The following is a 12,077-nucleotide window of genomic DNA, read 5'->3' on the forward strand; positions in this document are numbered from 1 at the left end:
TATTTTTTTTTTTTTCTGGGTCGTATGGACTGTCAGTCAATACCTTTGAGAATCTGTGATTAATGAATGCGGGGGATCGATCACAACCAAATGTGAGTTGCTCTCTCACCCCCGCAAAGTGGGTTCTATGAGGGTTATAGCCCGGCTGACCCACAGTCTGTTCCCTTCTCTGAGCTCCGGGCACCAAATCGAAACATCCAACATCAAGGTCTGTGTGGGGATCACGACGGTTCACTGATTTTCAGTGTCGCAGGTACATTGTGTTTCCTCAGGATAAACCGTGAAATGATCTCATCAGTATGTCTATTGATGGGACTCCTGGGTGGCTCAGTCCATTCAGGTCCTGCCTCCCCTGGATCTCACTGGTCCTTCCTGCCTGGATCTCAGGGGCCCTTCCCTGCCTGGATCTCAACGGCTCTGCCCCTTCTGGATCTCAGTGGCCCTGCCCCTCCTGGATCTCAGTAGTCCTTCCCTCCTGGATCTCAGTAGCCCTGCCCTGCCTGGGTCTTAGTGGCCCTCCCCTGCCTGGATCTCAGCGGCCCAGCCCTGCCTGGATCTCAGCGGCCCTGCCCTGCCTGGATCTCAGTGATCCTGCCCCCTAGATCTCAGTGGTCTTCCCTCCTGGATCCTAACAGCCTTGCCCTGCCTGGATCTCAGCGGCCCAGCCCTGCCTGGATCTCAGCGGCCCTGCCCTGCCTGGATCTCAGGGGCCCTGCCCCGCCTGGGTCTCAGTGGTCCTGCCCCTCCTGGATCTCAGTGGCCCTGCCCTGCCTGGATCTCAGGGGCCCTGCCCCGCCTGGGTCTCAGTGGTCCTGCTCCTCCTGGATCTCACTGGTCCCCCCCTGCCTGGATCTCAGTGGCCCTGCTCTGCCTGGATCTCAGTGGTCCCGCCCTGCCTGGATGTCAGTGGCCCTGCCCCTACTGGATCTCAGCAGCCCTGCCCTGCCTGGATCTCAGTGGTCCTGTCCGTCCCTGTTGTTGTACCCTCTCCCTGTATGTGTGCTCATTCTGACAGGTGCCCCAGGACACTGACACCAGCCGTTTCCCCCTGTGTGCATTCGGCCAACAGCCCCCTGTAAAGAGTTACTCAAACCGGTCCCATCCCCCGCCCCCCAATTATCTGTGAAAACACAAGACTGGAGTGTGTTTTCTTCACCAGATCAGGAGGTGCCCTTCCCGTGGGCACAGGAAACAGAAGGGGATCTGAGTCATGAGCAGGTGGCTGGTGTGTGGGTTGGTGGGACGGAGACAGAGACCCAGAGGCCTGGGGCAGCACAGACACGCATGTGTCCAGCAGGAGCCACGGCGGAGGGAGAAGGCTGGGGGCAGGCCAGGCGGGAAGGTGCACAGGGGGCACTTAGTGGTCGCTGAGACTCCCGTACGGATGAAACGGCATTCGGGGGAGGGTCTTCCTGCCGTGTTGACGGATGGGAGCCCCAGAGGAGGGAGACCCACCCTCTCTGTTCCTGCAACATGTCCCGGGTAGGCCAAGGCCTGCAGTCCTAAGGGTTCCCGGGTCGGGGTGGGGGTGGGGGGGGGGCAGTCCTAGGCGTTCCCGGGTCGGGGTGGGGGTGGGGGGCAGTCCTAGGGGTTCCCAAGGCCCGGGCGGGGAGGGGGGGGCTGGGGCCCACCTCCTAATGGGGACAGGGGTGCCTGTGGGATGATAGGAATGTTCTGGAAGTACATCGAGCTGGCGGGGTTTGCACAGCAGGGTCAGCGTGCTAAATGCCGGCAACCTGTGCACTTGGAAAGGGTCAAAACGCTGCGTTTTAGGTCCCGGTGGGGAGGAGAGAGTCAGCAAGGACCATTCAGAAGCAAACGCTGACCAGACTCTCTGCGCGTAGGCCCTCGGGACCTCGGACCACAGGATTTTCTGCAGAATGTTCTGGCGTTTCAGGCACAGTCTGGCGTCCTAGGCGCTCAACCGGCCGTTGCTTTCTTCCCTCCATGTCATAGGACCCAGAGCCCAAGCCCCAACCGGCCACAATCGCCTCTTGGAAAGTGCAGCCAGTTTAATACGTGTTATTTACCTATTTTCGGGCCCAGCACGATTTATGTGGCCGCGTCACTGAGGCTTTGAAAGGACGCCTCCGGCCCAGTGCTTTCTGCTGAGTTTTGTTACAATTCTGAGCCAGCGATCGCAGTTTTGTTACAATTCTGAGCCAGCGATCGCAGTTTTGTTACAATTCTGAGCCAGCGATCGCAGAGGGGGCGGGGGGGGGGGGGGGGGCGGGTTCCGCTGGCTCCTTAGACCCTCTAACCTGAAACACATTTCACTCCGACGGACTCGTGTGTAAGTTCTCAAGTGTGCGGTTTCCTGTAAGGACACACTCGCAACGTAATAACAGAATGAGATGAAGTGCGGGTCTGTAATCAGACACTGGAATGCCGAGTTTTATTGTTGCCCAATTAGGAGTCGAGAAGTTTGAGGGGAGCAGCGGCGTGGGGGGGGGGGACCTGGTACGGGAGGGGGGGCCGGGGGGCGTTCATTTCTGTGGCCTCGGATGGTCCCCGGGGAAATCTGAGTTGAGGAACCGGCCAAGAGAGAAACAGAGGTTTGCAGACCTTATCAGATACTTTGCCATCGCCTGATTTGGCCGGGGCGTTTGTGCCACCATGGGCGGAGGCGATGTGTCTCCTGGTCGGGTTTTCCATGCAGCCTTTCGCCCCAGGCGGCCCTGGGCAAATTCTCCAAGGGGCCGTCTAAGCGGCCCGTGTCCCACCAGCAGGAGACACACGCACCTGGAAAGCAGCATTTAGCCTGGCAGCTCTTTGCTGAAAATGCAACAATGTGTCTAAGCTGAGCGTGGCTGCCCAGCGTGGCTGGAGGGCGCCCTCCTTTTGCAAACTCTAGAGAGCAATTGTTATGCACATACGACAGGAGGAAACGCTGAGGTTGGTTTGTGCGGGACGATCAAGGTGACTCAGGAGGGGTAGGGTGAGCAGGGTTTTGCAGGGTGAATTGGAGTTTTCCAGGCAACCCTGGGGAGAGTTCACGCAGATGGGGCAGTGGTCGCAAATGCGCTAAAAGTGTGGGTGTGGGGAACGTCTAACGGGAAAAGCACAGAACATCCAAACAGCCGAGCTGCTGAGGTTACCGGGGAGAGACAGGATCTGGGGCAAAAAGCAGAAGATTTGGTGAAGTCTGAATCGAACAGACATGTTCCCATTTGTCCCCACAAACCAAGTGCCAGAGGCTAGGGCCCATCTTACTATGGTTGTTGCTTTAATTAGTCCCTAGGGGCTTGGAAATGGAAATTAGGCCCCTGGGCTTGTGACGACTGGTTTCGGCATTTACGTATGTCAGCTTCTGTGTACATTTTAGTGTTTTTGATACTCAAATACGGGAGTGCCTGGGGGCTCAGTTGGTGAAGTGAGACTTAGGTCATGATCTCACCGTTCGTGAGTTCAACCCCTGCATCAGGCTCTGCGCTCACAGCTCGGAGCCTGGAGCCTGCTTTGGAGTCTGTGTCTCCCTCTCTCTCTGCCCCTCCCCCGCTCATGCTTTGTCTCTCTGTCTGTCAAAAATAAATAAATATCTTTAAAAAAATCAAAACTCGAATACAACCCTGCGGTTCTGTTGAGTCCTGGTTACTTTTAATTGTCTAACGCGATCTAACACAGTCGTGCCGTCCGACATCCGTGTCTCTGTTTGCTACCCTGAGTCAGCGTACGTCTCTGTGTTAAGTGCGTCTCACTTTACGAAAACGGTCTATACTGTGGGCAGTGTTATGTGTCAGAACGAATGTTCCACGGGAAACCGGGAGGGTTCAGGTCCACGGCGTCGCGGACATGTGTTTGCTTTGGTGGCTCTGTGACGTCCCTTGGGTGGAAAGTGCATAGTGGATGGGTCCTTCCTGCTGGCTCTGGACGTTGGATTTCTCCCAGAGGGTTACTGTTTTTTTTGTTTTCTTTTGTTTTAAGAATGTTACTATTTTATTTTATTTTCAGAGAGTTATGATTTTATTTTATTTTCACAGGGTTTTTATTTTATTTTATTTTCAGGGGATTTTACTTTATTGTCAGATGGTATTATTTATTTTATTTTATTTTATTTTATTTTATTTCATTTTATTTTCAGGGGTTTTTATTTTATTTTATTATTTTAATTTATTTTATTTTGTTTATTTTTATTTTATTTTCAGAGGGTTATTATTTTATTTATTTATTTGTTTATTTATTTTTCTAGTGATAATCTTCTTTATTGGATTCTTAGTCAAATCTAAATTTAGGACCTAAATCTGCATTGTTTCCTGTAACTCTAAAGTACCTTTATCTCCAGAACTGGTTCTGTTTTTTTTTTTCAATATATGAAGTTTATTGTCAAGTTGGTTTCCATACAACACCCAGTGCTCATCCCAAAAGGTGCCCTCCTCAATCCCCATCACCCACCCTCCCCTCCCTCCCACCCCCATCAACCTAGAGGGTTATTATTTTATTTTATTTTCAGGGGATTTTATTTTATTGTCAGAGGGTATTATTTATTTTATTTTATTTTCAGCGGTTTTTATTTTATTTTATTATTTTATTTTATTTTATTTACTTTATTTTTATTTTATTTTCAGAGGGTTATTATTTTAGAATAGGGCTGTGACGCACGGTTCCTGATGGACAAATGCAGACCTCGATGACATGCTGTCTTCAGACCAGTCTCATTGGCAAAAGAAAAAAAGAAACAAAGTAGGGAGGAGCCTGGGGGGCTCAGTCCGTTGAGCGTCCGACTTGGGCTCAGGTCACGATCTCGCGGTTTGTGGGTTCGAGCCCCGCGTCGGGCTCTACGCTGACAGCCTGGAGCCTGCTTGGGATTCTCTGTCTCCCTCTCCCTCTGCCCCTCCGATGCTCGCTCCCTCCCTCCCTCCCTCCCTCTCTGTCTCTCTTTCAAAATCAGTAACTAAACACTAAAGAAGAAAGCAGGAAAGAATCCTGGTGCTCCCCAGTGTCGGGGACGGTGGCCCCAGGGGGCTCTCCTGCAGGTCCCAGAAGGCGCTGCCATCTTGGAAAACCTTGGGGTCCCCTCCTGGGGGGTGACGGTCCATCCCTGCCAGGCCCGCGAATGTGGCCCAGCCGTGCCCCCAGGAGCGCTGGGGGTCCCCCCCCCGCAAGTTCACCTGGGCGACTGTGGCCGGCTCACTAGGTGGTTTGAGGGACGGCATTAAGTCATTTCCAGCTTTCCTGCCAAGGCGAATGTGGCTTAATTCTCGGGCTTTTGCCCAAGAGTTTTAAACTCTTTATGGACGGCTTGTAAATGTTTTATTTAATTGCCCTCAAGTATGAGAATACCATAAATGTGAAGTGGCCGAGATTTCACGGCCGCACAGGGTCCTGGGGCCGACTGGAGGGCTTACGGGGTCCTGCCCCTTCCCCCGGACGGGGTCCAGCCGTCAGAGCTCAGGTTGGCACAGGGCGCTCGGCTGCCCCAGCAGTGACCCAATCGTGATGGGGACGTTTGTCCTCCCTCTGACGAGCATTCCTGGTGATGCTGGGGGCGTGCGGTGATGTCTGCAGAGAATGTCCCATCCAGTGACACTCTACCAGGCCATCTCTGTCCCGTTAGACCCCATGTTCCTTGTTCAAGCTCACTGACCCTCCCCCCTGGGTTTTATTGAGATATAATTGTCCCCCACCCCCCACCCCCACCCAGGTTTTATGGAGATGTAGTTGACCAACAACGTGTGTATATTGTGAAATCTGACCAACACAAGCTTAGTTAATACTTTGCCATTCACACAGGTACTTATCATTTATTTATTTTTGGTCAAGGATGATCATCTGCACTGTATAAGACATTCAAGCAAGTCAACTGGAAAAAAAAACTCGTTTTAAAACGGGCAGAAGGCCTGAATGGACACTTTTCCAAAGAAGACGTCCACACGGCCAACAGACACGTGAAAAGACGCTCCACGTGACTCACCGTCAGGGAAATGCAATTCAAAAGCATGTTGAGATGTCTGGGTGAGTGGGCCAGGGGGCTTTGGGGGTCCAAGGAAGTTCCTAGCGCTGCACACGGCTAGGATCAGAAAGATAAGAAATAACAAGTGTTGGGGAGGGTGTGGAGGGAAAGGAAGCCTCGTGTACTGTTGGTGGGGTTGCGCACTGTGCGAAAGGGTCTCGAGGTTCCTCAAAAGTCGGCGGTGGGACTGGCCTCTGTGCCGCTGGGGTCACGAGTGCACACGGGCATCCCTCCAGAGGTCCGAATGGCTTGCCCGTCCCTTCCCGTGAGCGGCCCCCACCGTCCCGTGTGCCTTTTTCAGCCGGTAGAAAAATGTGAGCATTTTCTCAGACAGGTGACCCCCCCCCCTTCCCTTACATTGTGTGATGTTTCTTCTAGATGCTTCGCGTCATTCGTCTAAAACAAGATGGAACTGGATGCAAGAATACGATGAAACTTACGGGCTCACATCCGGCACCCGGGGCGTTGGGGACACGAGCTTCCCCTGCAGGGCTGTGACTCCCTGAAGCAGCGTGAGGGTAAGACAGCCTGCAGACCCCCTAGAACCCCTTCCAGCCCTTCCTCGCCGCAGCTTGAGCCAGCCCCGCCTGAAGCCCGCCTCTGGCTACTCACCGGCTGCAGAAGCCATCAGTGTCGGGACCTTCTGCGTGCGTTTGCTCGCGGTGTGTGGAGAAGAGCAGGATATCGCCTGGAAAACGTGATACTGAGCAGAAAAGGCCACACGCAAAAAGACAGTGTGTGATTCCATTTAATAAAGTGTCCCAAGGACGCAAATGCATAGACAGAAGGCACGTTAGGGGTTGCCAGGGGCTGGGGGAGGAGGACGGAGACCAAGTGCTCATGGGGACGGGTCTCCTTTGGGGGGATGAGAACGTTCTGGAACTGGAGACAAGTGGTGATTGATTGCACAACGTTGTGAATGTGTCCAGGGTCCCAGAATTGTGCTTTCAAACGGCCGACTTTGGGGGCATCTGGGTGGCTCAGTCCATTGAGCGTCCGACTTCTGTCCAGGTCACGATCTCGCGGTCCGTGGGTTCGAGCCCCCGCGTGGGGATCTGGGCCGACAGCTCGGAGCCTGGAGCCTGCTTCCGATTCTGTGTCTCCCCCTCTCTCGCAAAAATGAAATAAACACGAAAAACCGGCCAATTTTATGTTATGTAAATGTAACCTCCTTTTTACACAAAAGAGGAGAATGAGAGCCACTCTGGGTTTCTTTGTCCCGTCCCGAACCTCTGCCCCCGGAAAGGGAGGAGGGCACACGCAGGAGAGGGGGCAGGAGGCGCCTTGACTCGGGGACACGGGACGGGGCTTCATCCGTCCGTGGGCCCCCCCGTGACCCCCGGCTCGGCACGTGTGAATCTGCCTCCCGTCCTGAGTGTGGGTTTAGGTCTGAAGCGTCCGCGGCAGCAGCGGGCTGAGGGGTAGCGGGTTTCCCGACGTGGTCCCCGCTTTGGGGTCTCTGCGCGCCGTGCCGTGGGGCAGGCTGGGTGGTGGGGCCACGGCATAAACCCTTCCCGGTTCCTAGTAATCCCTGCTCTAAGCAGATTTAATGGCCCTGTTATTGCCGGGCAAAATTAAGTCCTTATGAACCAACTTACAGACTGCCTTTGTGGGTCCCGTTTTCCAATAATAAGAAAGAGGGTTTGGGTCGTGTCGGGCCATCTGGTCCTTATTAGCACGTTGCCTGTGCGGGGCTGCGTCTCTGTTTTCATTAAACGCCTCGTCCAGCGGGGCTCTGTGTGTGTGTGTGTGTGTGTGTGTGTGTGTGTGTGTGTGTTTTTCTTTAACATTCAAGCAAAATCCAGAACCTGAGTCGCCAATAACGTGGCAGAGGAGACGGGGGCCCTGGACTGGAGGAGCCCCCTCCCACACCATCCGGCGTGTAGGCTTGGCCGGTCTTGTGGGGGCCCCTGGGGGAGGCGGCCGCCTTTCCGGCCTCCATCCAGGACCGAACTTGTGGCAAACGGGCCCTAAGAGCCCTGGCAAGAGGGGTATGGAGGGGGGTGCTGTTTTGGGCAGCGTTTGTCCCTGTTGCTGAATCTCAGAGCTGACCGTTGTGCATGTCGCAGGGGTGAGAAGGCAGCGTGTCCGGGGGGGAGCGCTGAGACTCGAGGGCCCCCCCATCCCCAAGGAGGATCGGAGGTGTGGCTGCGTGGCAAACTCCTATTCACCCTGCAAAACCCTGCTCATGAGCAGCAGCTGTGGGTCTCCGCGTTTCCTGCTTCATCGTGGGATCGTCTCGGGGCCACCGATGTATCCGGAGAAGGTAAGGTGGTGACCGCGGGTGGGACCCGTGGGCCTGTGCGTGGCCCTCAAGGACGGGGGCGTGTGGCCGTGTCCTCTCCAGACATCTGTCCTCCCCCCGGATGCTGCCTCCTCCCAGGGCTCACTGCACTGGCTGTTGTGTGTTTCTAGAACCTTCCAGGACCTGGTCATGCATCTCCACCTGCCCCCTGCTGCCCAGCACCGGGTCTGCAGTCCTTGCCAGCTGCCCCTCTGAGTGGTGGTTCACGGCATCTCTGTCCTGGCCCTCACGGCCGTCCCGGGCACCGTGACGTGACCACAGGACAGGGCAGCCGGGCGCCCGCTCAGGACGTGAAATCAAGCAGACGTGTTTTAGACTCCAGGACGGGAGGAAACACACACACACACACACACACACACACACACGAAGCAAATCTGCCAGGCACACCAGGGCCGGGAGCTCTGGAGGTCAGAGTCCTTCTCCGTATAAGTCTATCCCACGTGGTCTCTGGGACGGACTTATGTTAAGGAACCGTCTCCTGTAGAGCCGACTGTCGTCTGCGTCCCGGGGAAAACAATTCCCAGACCCACCTGCAGCCGCTCGGGCGAGGGGGCCTGGGATCGCGGAGCGGGGGGTGGGGGGGTGGGGGGGTGGGGCCCTTCTGACCTCACGCTTTGCCAGCTTTGTGGTGCGTTCACGGGTCCCACTGTCCCCATGGCTGCGCTCAAACCCCTTTCAACATCGGCAAATGCCGGAGGCAAGTGGTGGACGAGTTTCAACTGAACTCTTCAGGGTGTCGGTGGTCACTTCGTAGCCCCCAGAGTCACGGCCACACGTCTCCGCGGTCGGAAGTCAGGGACGTGAAAAAGTTCCTCAGGGAGCAGCGAGCTGCGCAGCGCCTGCGATCACCACCTTCCTCCCCAGGTTCCGGGAGGGAGCGTGTGGTCCCCGCACGACGACACCTCGTCCCCACCTTCCCCGGTTGGAAACCATCCCCCGTCCGGCCGTCAACGCGCGCCGCCCGCCCGCCCTCTTCGCGGCCAATGACCCCGTCCGCTCGCGCGGTTGTTCCCGTGGCCGGGCTCCTCCGAGAGCCTCTGGGCTGCTGAGTGCCTGTCGTCACGCGTGAGGGAGAAGTCAGCCCGCGCCGCCCAATATATGCAAACGCCGTTTGTGCTAAACCATCCCTGGGGGACGCTCGCAGCCGCCAAGGGGATGTGCGTATCTTAAGATGCACAGATCGCTTCCGAGGCCTGATTTGCCACGGGCGCGTCTCCCGCGGACCAGCGAGGCGCTGAATACAGGACCCACGTTTCTGCGGGGGCGGGTGACCGAGCCTTCGCGTCTTGCCGGCTACGCGGAGAGGCGGTGAACGGCCCTCGGAGCGGCTGGGGGAGGTGCGCCCATTGGGCTGTGCGCCTCGCACCCTCGCGCCCTGGCCAACGCTTCCCCTGACCTGTCGCATTGAGCGACGCACAGATCTGCCGTTGGCTCAGAATAGGAATGTGAAGGCCACCTCGTGCGTCCGTGCTCAATACTGACGGATCAGAACACGCATGTTGGGGTGGGGGGTGGGGGGTAGCCTGGGAGGCCCTTGTCCTCCCCCGAATCCCACCAAAGCGGGTAATCGGGCCCCTGCGGGCGCACTGGGCGCCTAGGGAGGTGCAAATGCGTCCTTGTAGGACGAGGGTCGTGGTGAACTTGTGCGCGGCGTGTGCGTGGCTTGTCTTACCCGTTTTTCATCAAAAGAGTCTTTATGGTTGAAAATGGAAATGCCTCATTTCTTTTTTCTCTTTTTTAATGTTTATTTATTTTTGAGACAGAGAGAGAGAGAGAGCGCACAAGGGGGGCAGGGGCAGAGACAGAGGGAGACACAGAATGGGGAAGCAGGCTCCAGGCTCCGAGCTGTGGGCACACAGCCCCACGCGGGCCTCGAGCTCACGGACTGCGACAGCTGACAGCCGACAGTTCAGAGCCTGGAACCTGCCTCCCGTTCTGTGTCCCCTTCTGTCTCGCTCTCTGCCCCTCCCCGGCTCACACTCGGTCTCTCCTTCTCTCAACGATAAATAAACATTATAAAATTTTTACAAAATAAACAAGTACATAAATAACGTTGGAAGCTTTATAATAAATAATCTATAAATGTCACTAACATATTGTCCTGACTTTTGTCAGTCTTCCCAGTGAGTTGTTGAGCCTGGCGGGTGGGTCATGGGAAGCCCGGACGGGGCCCTCGACCGGCAGCTGATGTTGGGGTGCGGGGAGGGCAGTGTTGTCTCTACCCGAGGGCACCAAAGCCCAAACAGAAACTTGTCCGGGCAGCTTCCTACGGACAAGCTGTGAGGCTTGATTCTAACTGTGTGTGTCACCTTCACTGGGCCTCAGGGCGCCCACATAGGAGGTCACACGTGATTTCTGGGTGTGCCCGGGAGAATGTTTCCGGAAGAGAGTCGCATTTTGATTCGTTGGACTTGATGACACGGACGGCTGTCTGTGGTGGGCCTCGTCTAATCAGTTGAGGGCATCAATAGACCGAAAACGTGCTCTCTGTCTGGAGATCCCTGGCTAATACATCTCCAACAGCCCAACAGGGTGGCCTCAACCCCGATGCGCACTGACGGGTGAAGGGATGAACACCGTAGGGGTCCACGCAACGGGACAGCGGTCGGCCGTGAAACGGACCAGCATGCGTGAACGTTCCAAATAGGATGGGAGGGTAGACACACTGTGTGTCGGGAAAGCCCGGCTTCCTTGCTGCCCACGACAAGGGCAGCATTCCCGCTCCGCAGGACGCACGCCAGGGGTCACACAGCAGGCGGTGCTCAGCAAGAAAGATGCTCCTGCTGTATGCCTTGAGCACATAAGCCCTGCCCGTGTAGACGCCTATGAGGCTGCACGGACTGAAGGGTTCTTCCTCTTGGGTTGAGTGACTGGGGCACTTTTCACCTACTTTTCACTCACTTTTCGTGAGTTCGAGCCCCGCGTCGGGCTGTGTGCTGACAGCCCGGAGCCTGCTTGGACTTCTCTCTCTCTGTCTCTCTGTCTCTGTGTCTCCCTCTCTCAGCCCCTCCCCTGTTCACATCCTCCCTCCCTACCTCTCTCTCTCTCTCCCAAAATAAATAAACAGAACGTTACGAAAGGAAAATGGTTACGACTGCACATTTTTTGTTGGGATTTTAAGAAAAATTCATGGGCAATGAGCGCAAAGACTTTGGGAAGCTTGCCCATCTGGCCGCACCTGGTCGTGGCTTGGGACCCGCCTGCCTCGCTCCATACGGTCCTGGATGGTACCCTTTCCTCTTTGTTGCTGTCCCCAGCCTCTGAAAGTCACTTCAGGTCCCCTGAAAATGTGTGTTTTACTCACCGGAAGGGATACGCATGGAACTGCGGTAAAATGTTGGGGGACTTTATTCGCTGGTTTTTTTTTTTTGTAATGAGTGGTGTTGGGGCTTGGTGAGCGACCCACATCCTTCCTGACGGGATGCTCACAGAATGTCTTTCGGCTACAGAAGGTTGGCGTCAGCTTTTTTTTTCCCCCAACATGTTAATGTACTTGATATTGGCAAATGGGACTCCCACGCTGGCTTATTTCATATTTAATTTGCATTTTGCCTCAAGGCATCATGGGAGACCCAGGGCTGCTCCCGGGGCACCGTGTGCAAGGAACATGGGAGGGGAAACAAACGTCTCTTGCCAAACCTTCTGGATGCCCGAGCCTCGGGAGAGCTGAGAAGTGATGGGAGGTCGGGGCACTCTCTATGCTCTTGGAGGAAGGACTCTGGGGACGATGACATATCCCTTGGAGGCCATGAGGGTTTATGGCACCATGTTATGCCCCAGTGAGTAGCTGGACATTTCAGAAGGGCTCTGGGAGAGGCACCC

Source organism: Neofelis nebulosa, chromosome X, assembly GCF_028018385.1.
Source record: "Neofelis nebulosa isolate mNeoNeb1 chromosome X, mNeoNeb1.pri, whole genome shotgun sequence".
NCBI classification, from domain to species: domain Eukaryota; kingdom Metazoa; phylum Chordata; class Mammalia; order Carnivora; family Felidae; genus Neofelis; species Neofelis nebulosa.